This window comes from Notothenia coriiceps, unplaced genomic scaffold (genome assembly GCF_000735185.1).
Source record: "Notothenia coriiceps isolate Sejong01 unplaced genomic scaffold, NC01 NC01_scaffold00004877, whole genome shotgun sequence".
NCBI lineage: Eukaryota > Metazoa > Chordata > Actinopteri > Perciformes > Nototheniidae > Notothenia > Notothenia coriiceps.
In genome coordinates, this window is record NW_011337578.1 from 66,488 (window position 1) to 75,530 (window position 9,043).

The following is a 9,043-nucleotide window of genomic DNA, read 5'->3' on the forward strand; positions in this document are numbered from 1 at the left end:
CCAGAACATGCTCACAGATGACCATGTTCCATACTCCCCATGGCCTAAGTAATGTCACGTTGCCCAAAATGAACTGCTTTTATATAAGTAATGTCTTATCTATGAGGAACATTCTTAACGATTAGATGTTTGCTACTTTAGTTTTTTTGCATATTTTTGTGTTAAGTTAAACATATTTAGTTTAACATTTTATATGTATTTATCTGTCTTAATCTTTGAAGATCTTGAGCCAATGTTTGAAATTAGATGTTATTTCTGTGAATTACTGTAATGTGTTTTGCAAATCCATGAGCATATCCAACTAAAGTTTCACATTTACGGCAGCACATGAAGGCAGCAGCATCAGATTCAGATGAGAAGACCCTTTTGCTGTTCCCGGATATTGATTGGCTGAGCCGCTTGGCAGGGGCGGGACTTAATATCTGAGACCTGGCACCAGTCTGCTCTGCAAGCAGCGAAAGGTGGGGAGATTTTCACCTTCACACACTCTGACTGTCACACAAACACACACACACATACACACACACGCTCTGACAGTAACGGAACACATCAAAACGGTGAGTAGCAGATTTTTACAATTAGTTTATCTGATTTACGATACGTGTCATTGAGTGATAAACGTTGTTTGCTTTGTACTGTATCCCTGTGCTGCGCCATCCTCTCGTGCATATCTGCATGAATGTTAACGTTCATAATTATACCGATATTTAGCTCTCGCCCTGCAGTGGCATGGATATGGGCCTATATTTAGCTTTCTATATGGCGGACATACAATTCGACATTGTGGTGCACGGTGTTTCCCATCACAATGGCTGAGTATAGTGGGCGTGTGAGGGGGATCTCTGCCTCTCATGCAGACTCCGCGGATTCATGTCTCTTTGTTATGGTGGTGCCGCAGTCGGAATGGTGCACCCCTCATGCTGAAAAATCACCAGACTATAGCACTTATATATATTCGTGTATTGTCGCGACACGAGCCCATAGTACTCCTCAGTAATTATTAATGAGTGTATAGTAGCCTCAAGTCATCCAATGCTATTGTAGACTTTTAAAGACTGCCTATTAAATAGTCCCAAGTGGGACTCGTGTATCTATAAACCATGCTTTTGGTGATATTTGTCTCTATAACATTTACTACAGGAGTATAGTTTTCTCAAAGGCAGCAGGTGCAGCTCCAGATCAGCCAAGGCCTTGTTATATAATGCCTATTTTCCGATGTTACAGAGTCTACATGAAAAATCTGATGTTCTATAATACCTAAGCCTATCGTACAATATTAGGCCTACCCATCCTCCCCACTCGACATACACATACATGGATAGAGACTCACATACTGCATCCTCTGTCTCTGAGTGGATTAGTACACATTGTTCCATCCATGCTAAGGTCTTTCTCTCTCTAGCTGTTTTTGTTTTTGGTAGCCTATTCAGTCTAACATGTCACATTTGAAATGTAATGTGTTGTGTTAAATAAATAAATACATCGTACAGTCATGCATATTTGAGCTACCACAGTACAGACAAGGTGTAGCAATACGAGTTGAGTAGGAACATCCTGATTCCTTCTCTAATATTCCCTTAAAGCAACATGATGTAGTGGTCGGAAATAGTGATTTAGCACCCCTACAGTTTGCAATTACATTATGTACTGCTATCTTCAAATGGACAGTTGTAGTGTTAAACATGCATTTGTTAGGATAACTCTAGGCTAAGTAGTGATCTGAATTAGCAAGTGGATAACTTTTGCAGATCCACCAAACATAAAGCAAGGGCAACAACTAAGACATAGCAAGCTACTAATATGACTAAGATGCTATCCCTTCTTGCTAGCATTCCTCCTGAAAACCTCCTCATCCCAGCGGTCCAAAGCTTCTGTACTAGCATTAAAAACAACAACACTCCCCCTTTGCTCAAAATTCCCAGTCATGGCAGCATGGCTGACTGAGCTAACAGCATATTCGTTGACAGTGACAAATATTAGCAGCAGTTAGAGGTTAACATTTCTAAATCAACTAGTTAAGCTTTCTGACCCTAAATCAAACTTCATAAACCACCGTGACAAGGCAGGGTGTTTATTCCCTGAAGTCAACATGTCAAAGAATACGGTATAAGGCAAAACAAGTAACCTAGTGTTGCTTTAAATAGAAGTGGCTAAAGTTTATGTAAACATCAGAGTGTCTTTTTTGTAACTGCTTATTGCTCAATTTTACTGAAGCTACATGGCTGCACCATTGCAATAAATGGACATTATGTGACCATCACATAAGCCTGACATGTTTGGTATCTATAGCAACTTTGGGGTCTGGTCAGGAATTTGGAAAAAAAATGGCAATAGGCCAAGTTACAATGTTTTGTGCTGATGGATCTATTTGGGATTGACACGTTTTTGCCTCTTGAGCTTTGCCTAACCATCGCCTTTTAAATGCGTGGCTCTGCTTCTGTCATTCTGTATGAGTGAAGGTGTGTTCAGACTGAACGTGAAGCAAATGTTAAGTCAAGGTATAGATGTAGAATGTCAATGTACAGTCTAACTGCTGTCAGCTAAGAAATGTTTTAACTTAAGTATTATTTGCCCTCTTTCTGTGGCCACATTACTCCACTTTACAGACTAAACAAAAAATAGAACTGCTTTGTGAAAAATAAGAGAGATCATGGTAAGTTTTGACATCAACTCAGAACCTAAAAATGATCAACTCTGGTTTTGTAGAGTTGATCTTGGTAAACTGAGTCTCATACAGTATGATGATAAGTGGCCAATGTGCTGTGGGAGAGGCTTTACTGGAACATCCATAACCCCTGGCATTTTCCATTCTAGGGGCTAATCATGACTGATCAACTAATGGGTTTGGGATATTGGATGAAGTCCTGTTTACAGTGAAATAAAGATTTGGAGGAACTCAGACCCATGGATCCTGCATCCGGTATACTTGAGTTTAGTAGGAAAAGACAGGCTCAATGGGCCAAAGTCTACAAGCAGGAAGCTAGATGGATTACGGAGATGGAGATGATCTAATGCATCGCCGTTGTGATTTCTGCATCAGAGATTGATGGGATTACATGCAATCCCTCTCAGATTACCAGCCAAGCAGTCAGAAAGTCAGGCTAGTGGTCATGCTACCAGGTATACCCAACATTTTCAGTCCATTTGCCAGTAAGTCAGGGATTCAGAGTCATTTGGGTTTGTAATTAAACAAACCGTCAACCCAACTAGTCAAACATTCACTGTGATTTTATAGTTATAATAATTTAATTTAACTAGAAATGTGTATACTCTCCAGTGATACATTTAGTCAACAAGTCAGCCAAGCAGAGTCACTGCAGTAGTTATGTGATCTAATGGTGGTGTAGCCCCCGAGGCAATTTGTAAGCCATAATAGTGGCCTGTTAAGTGAAAGGTTACGTAACACCTTGGTGTCAAAAATGAAGATATCTCCCAGTGTTTCTGCCCAATACCAAGCCAGGCTATATGAAAGAGCCCAGTGACGCGGATATCACCCTCCATCCATAAAAATATATTCCCGCTAGTATGAAGCTGCAGCAGACATTACAAACCACAAACACAGCTAGCAACCTATCTGGTGACCATTAAGCTGCTAGTGGCTAAAGAAATCAATGGAACTTTGAATCTTCAATTTGAAAAGAATGGATGTTTATGTTCATGCATTTTTTACATCTTACTCTACAGATGTCTATTAAGTTCCTTTCAGCTTAAACTCTTTATTGTTCTTAACTACAGGATCCATTAACTTAACTCTGTAATAGCAATGTAAACAGGAATTTCAAGACCTAGATGAATCGACATTTTAAATATGGGATGACACATACTGTATTGGGATGCTCATATGGTGACCATTTTCTCATGTTAGTAAGTGTCACAACAATATTGAATGAGAGGCAAACTGCAAATAGTGTCAATGCCAAAGTACAGTAATAGTCCCATCCCTGCCTTGTAATGAGGACTCATCAGGGCAGTGGGACATATTTGAGTCTGTGAACATTGTTAAGTTAGACTCACACTGTGCTGACAAAAAATATGGGTGAAATCTGTTACCAGATTGAATGTGCACTAGAAATGTGTATTAATTATTGATGACCCTAGAGAATTATGTAAGCCATGAACTATCTGTTAGTAGCCATTTGTATTGCTACAGTGGGATCTACAGGCCTGAAATATTTATTAAAATCATAGTTCGAGAAAATGAAAGTAACATTTGGACACTCTGTTTAGGCATCATTCTGCAAACAGACCGTGATACTATCAACTAACTCAGAGGAGATTCTGTGTAGTTTATTCTCTTCCATAAATATATTTGAAGACCCTGCTATGTCCTACAGCAACAACTTGAACACACTCTGCTTCAGTTGTGGTTACCATGGTGATCTTGCCTGGTTCAAAGTGAATGACCTTTGTGGAAATGAAAGGCCTGCCCAACAGTTCACTAATCTTGTTTGGTGAGACAAACCTTAGCGTTACCAGGAACCTCTCTCCACTCATTCAATCAAAGCTGCTTTTGAGACAGAGTTTTACCATTCAACAGAAATGTGGGCTTTCCTGAATGTTCCCATTAAATCCAAAAATATATGGTTAAGTCTTTTTTTATCGTATTGCACTGGTTGTCACCTACCATCTGACCCATCATAGACAAAAAAGTCCTTCAGTTGGTATTCTTATTGATATTTAATAGTAATTTCCTGGAAAATACCAACAAACTATCAATGAATCATCCTGCACTCAGGGATCTAAAGAAGTCCAATGAAATGCTTCAAACACAAACAAAAACCAAGCATGCATCTTCCCTACACCAGGGCTTCAACCTACACTTTGGTGGCTGTTTCATGGAATCGCATGTATGCACATTCCCAGGAGTACAGACTTGAGTCCTTAAGGTTGGATTGGCCAGATACTCATCCCAAGTAAAAGGAATTAATTTGTGCCACAATGACTTGCTAAAAATATGCATGAAAGTAGTTCAGAATAGGGCTGTTCAATTAATCGTCTTTTAATCGCAATTACGATTATGGCTTGCAACAATTACGAAAACAACGTAATCGAAATAAAACGATTATTTTTTTATTATTACTTTTATTTTATTTATTTTTCAAATAATATATTTTTTTTATTGGTTTTTCAGTTGAATTATACTTAAAGTTCAGGGTAATCAACCGTTAAAAACATACTGTTCACATTTTTTCTCTCCAATAAATTGATGTTTTCAAAGTAAATGGATCATTGTTTTTAATAATCGTGATATCAATTATTATTAACCCAAATAATCGAGATTATGATTTTTGCCATAATCAAGTAGCCCTAGTTCAGAATACACATGATATTAGCTTTTCTCAGCTTTTACATTTTCCTTTGCATTATGAATAAGATAAAATATATTCGTACAAGCAAGTAAAGAAATGCCTACATTGCCAAATGTTTGAGATCATAACCAGGCTATCAGAAGCTCTTCCACAAAATACTCAATGCAATGACTGTGATTAGGGTTGTACGTCTTAGGGAATTGGCCTTATAACGGCCCGTCCACACACAGGCATGAAAAAAATCTTTCAAAGCTTCAACCATTCACTTGAATGGGGTGACGTAGAAGATTTTTAAAGATTTTTTTCATGCCTGTGTGTGGACGGGCCGTTATAAGGCCAATTCCCNTAATATGTTATTGAACAAAAGTTACATACAATCAAAAAACAGCTGAGGGTAAAATGTACCCGTTGGCGGTTCTAGTGTTAAGACATGAAGAGACTATTATTCTTTGCTTTGCTCTAATGCATTATTTTTGTCGGATAGGGGGCGGGGCCATAATTTGGGCCGGAAGTGGCGTTAGCGCCCTCATACTATGTTTTTCTATAAAAACCCCTGTTCTTATATGTTATTGCTTGAATGTAGACACGTACAGCAGTGTCATTTAAAAAGGTCAGGTTTTATGCACAACCTGATGTTGTTAACATTCTTAGTGCAGCTATGAATTATCCTCTGAGTCTGCACTTCACAACACTGTAGCACCTTTCAACTAATTGTTTTGGTATATTCTCACCGCTTGTCTTGTCTATTTATAAACCTTTCCGATTCATGTCATGCCATGATTGACCAGCGTTGGGGAGTAGAGAAAAGTACAAGGGTTTAATCTTCTTTTTCTTCGCTCTGTTTTTCATTTAAGCAACAACAAAAACAACTGCAAAAAATCACTACCCCCTCCCTTCATGGAAGCAAGCTTTTCATTCTGCCTTTTCAGAACCATTCCGAAAATCTACAAACACTACGATATCTGATTGTTGTTGGAAAACCCTCCTCAAAGTAGTTTCAAAAAAGCATAACCCGACCCATACATTTGTCCGATGGACAGAACCATGACCTCAAATGAATGGTAATATGTGAACATCTTACCACCATTAAAACATAACCTCACTAAATGAAACAATGTACATTTCAATCTAATGTCTAATGTCCTGGCTATATATGAGTTATAATATTTATATTATATATGTATAAGTCCTTGTGCAAAGTTGTCTAATGTAGCTTTAATAAAATTGTTTAAGAATTTGGGAACTTGCCATAATCCGTTGGGAGGATCTTTTCCTTTAAGTGTCAATGTGATGTTTACTATGACAAGGCAGGCAGACGAAAAGGATAATTGAGTAGCCTAATTTAGTTAGGAGCTTAGAATCCCTATTAGCATGCAGAGCGGTCAACTCTTAAAGAGACCATCATGTCAGTCGAATTTGTTTAAATCCAAGCTAGAGACATGCTGGAGAAATTGCCTCCTGCTTTTCTCTTTTAACTAGTAAATGATAATGATAGTAGGGGGAAGTAAGTATAGATAAATATATTTTATGGATGATGTCATGAGAAATCTACTGTGACGAAACATTTAGGACAAAAGGGAATTATAAGGAAATGCACAACCAAGGCTCACGGCATCTCATGTGTTAACAACATTCTGTCATGGCTGCCCAGCCAGTCGCCATGGTGACTCAGCAGCTCCTCGCTGTCTGCTTCTTGATGAGCGAGCACACACACACACACACACACACACACACACACACACACACACACACACACACACACACACACACACACACACACACACACACACACACACACACACACACACACACACACACACACACACACACACACACACACACACACACAGCGTGTCTCTGATGAGCAGCAGTTTAGATTACTGCTGACAACACACTGTGTCGACCTATCCACACACGCAACACAACAAACATACACGCACACACACATGGCGTCAGAACATGAGAGCAGATAGTCAGCTTATTAGACGAGTTAGACTGATGACTTACTGTGCAAATCTGTCAAATGTGGCTCTGTGCTCTGTTTTTAAAGTCAGAGGTGATCAAGAAAAGGAAAAAAACTCTAATGGAGACCAAAGAATGGAAGTAAAATGAGAACAGTACAGGATCTGTAATAAATAACACTGCATCTTCATTCTTCCTCTGACTGTTTTTACACTTGTTTCTTTGTAAAAACACTCAATGGTTTTTCCTGGTTGGCTGTATGTGTCCTTTGGAAATCAAATGTAACAAGTCAACATCCTTTGCTCAAGAGTTTCTGAGGGCAAGACCTACAATTTGAAAGGTAACACAGCATATTTGGTCAGAGGTGGTAACTTATGGTAGTTCTAGCATGTTGTCTCAACATTTAAGTCAATTATTTGTATAAATGCCGCAAAACTTTTCAGGAAAATAAGTACTTAAAAGGCTGGCATGACAGTGTATAGCTCAAATCTATTCTTTCCAGGAGATGGAAAATTTTAAATATTTTCAGTTCTCAGAATCCTTTTGCTAGGTGTCAGTAAACTGTGCCTGGAAATATACAAACCGACATGTTGTAATGCATTAGAGACAGTTGGTTAAAGGGGACATTTTGTACATATCCTCGCTGTACTGTCTAATGTCAGGTCTGATCTGAATCTCTGCCATCAGCAGGACAGAAAAGACCTTTTCTAGTTTCAAATCACAAACACACACTGATGGAAGCTTGCTGGAAGAGGATAATAACAAAAGACACAGCCGTCCCATCCTCCCTAGCTCTGATGTATGATGTCAGAACAGATCTGAATCTCGCTTTCCTCAGCAGGGGAGAATGACCTTTGTTGTTTCCTCTGAACTCTTTGATCTGTTTACTGCGAGTGCGTCACGTACAGGTCATGTCATTCAAAGGGCTCTTTAAAAGACATTATGGTATAGCACAGTATTTGTTTGGTAGCATATTGTTTTAATAAGTTTCATGCAAGGGGTATAGAAACCAAAGCGAAACCAGAACCTTTTGTGCCAGAAAAAAAACAACAACCTACTTTTGTAACAATACAAATGGTCAAGAACAAAAAGTTGATTGATAATGAAGAATCAGTTCTGATAATGTATACTAGGGATACTTCTGGATGTATACAAACACCCTCTAGTAACTTCTCCTTTTTTTAATATGTCACCAGTCAAACAGATTGCACCCTACTGTTCTTATGGCCCGTCCACACACAGGCATGAAAAAAATCTTGAAAAATCTTGATGCTGGGCGTGTCTGAAGCTTGGCGATTTCACGCGCCCAAGGCGACCAACAACCAATCAGGAATCTCCCAGGAATCTCCCGCCCGCCCCCGGCATACAAAGGATTAATGAAAACCAAATCCCTTTATAACTGTCAATTGCATACAAGCTTTTACATGTCACACTTTATATAATGAAGATGTATGAGATTAATGTCTATGGTGCTATTTTATGCTACATTCCATGCTGGCTAAATATACTGTCTATGCTTGCTAGCTGTCCATGTATTATATGTTATACTATATGTTATATATTATGCTTATACTTATTATATTATATATTATATTAATTATATATATTATTATATATTAGTATTATATTAATATATATATTATATGTTATGCTACATTACTAGCTGTCCATTCAATGTTAAAACGAAGTAAACTGGATATAAACTCCCCAAACAGGTGAAAACCTACCAGTTTCACCAACTGTCTCTGCCACCTCCCTCAATGCCTGGTTCC

General features: G+C 38.4%; 1 protein-coding gene across 4 annotated transcripts in view; it reads left to right on the forward strand.

Annotated features, from left to right (window-relative positions):
• Nucleotides 1-387: 387 nt before the first annotated feature.
• Nucleotides 388-9,043, forward strand: part of map4l (microtubule associated protein 4 like) — a 107,498-nt gene continuing 98,842 nt past the window's right edge. The window contains exon 1 of one of the 4 annotated variants that reach the window (XM_010767908.1): nucleotides 388-557. The gene's annotated coding sequence lies outside the window, so the exon portion shown is untranslated. The remainder of the gene's footprint in view (nucleotides 558-9,043) is intronic. The other 3 variants (XM_010767905.1, XM_010767907.1, XM_010767910.1) reach the window with 3 other exon arrangements.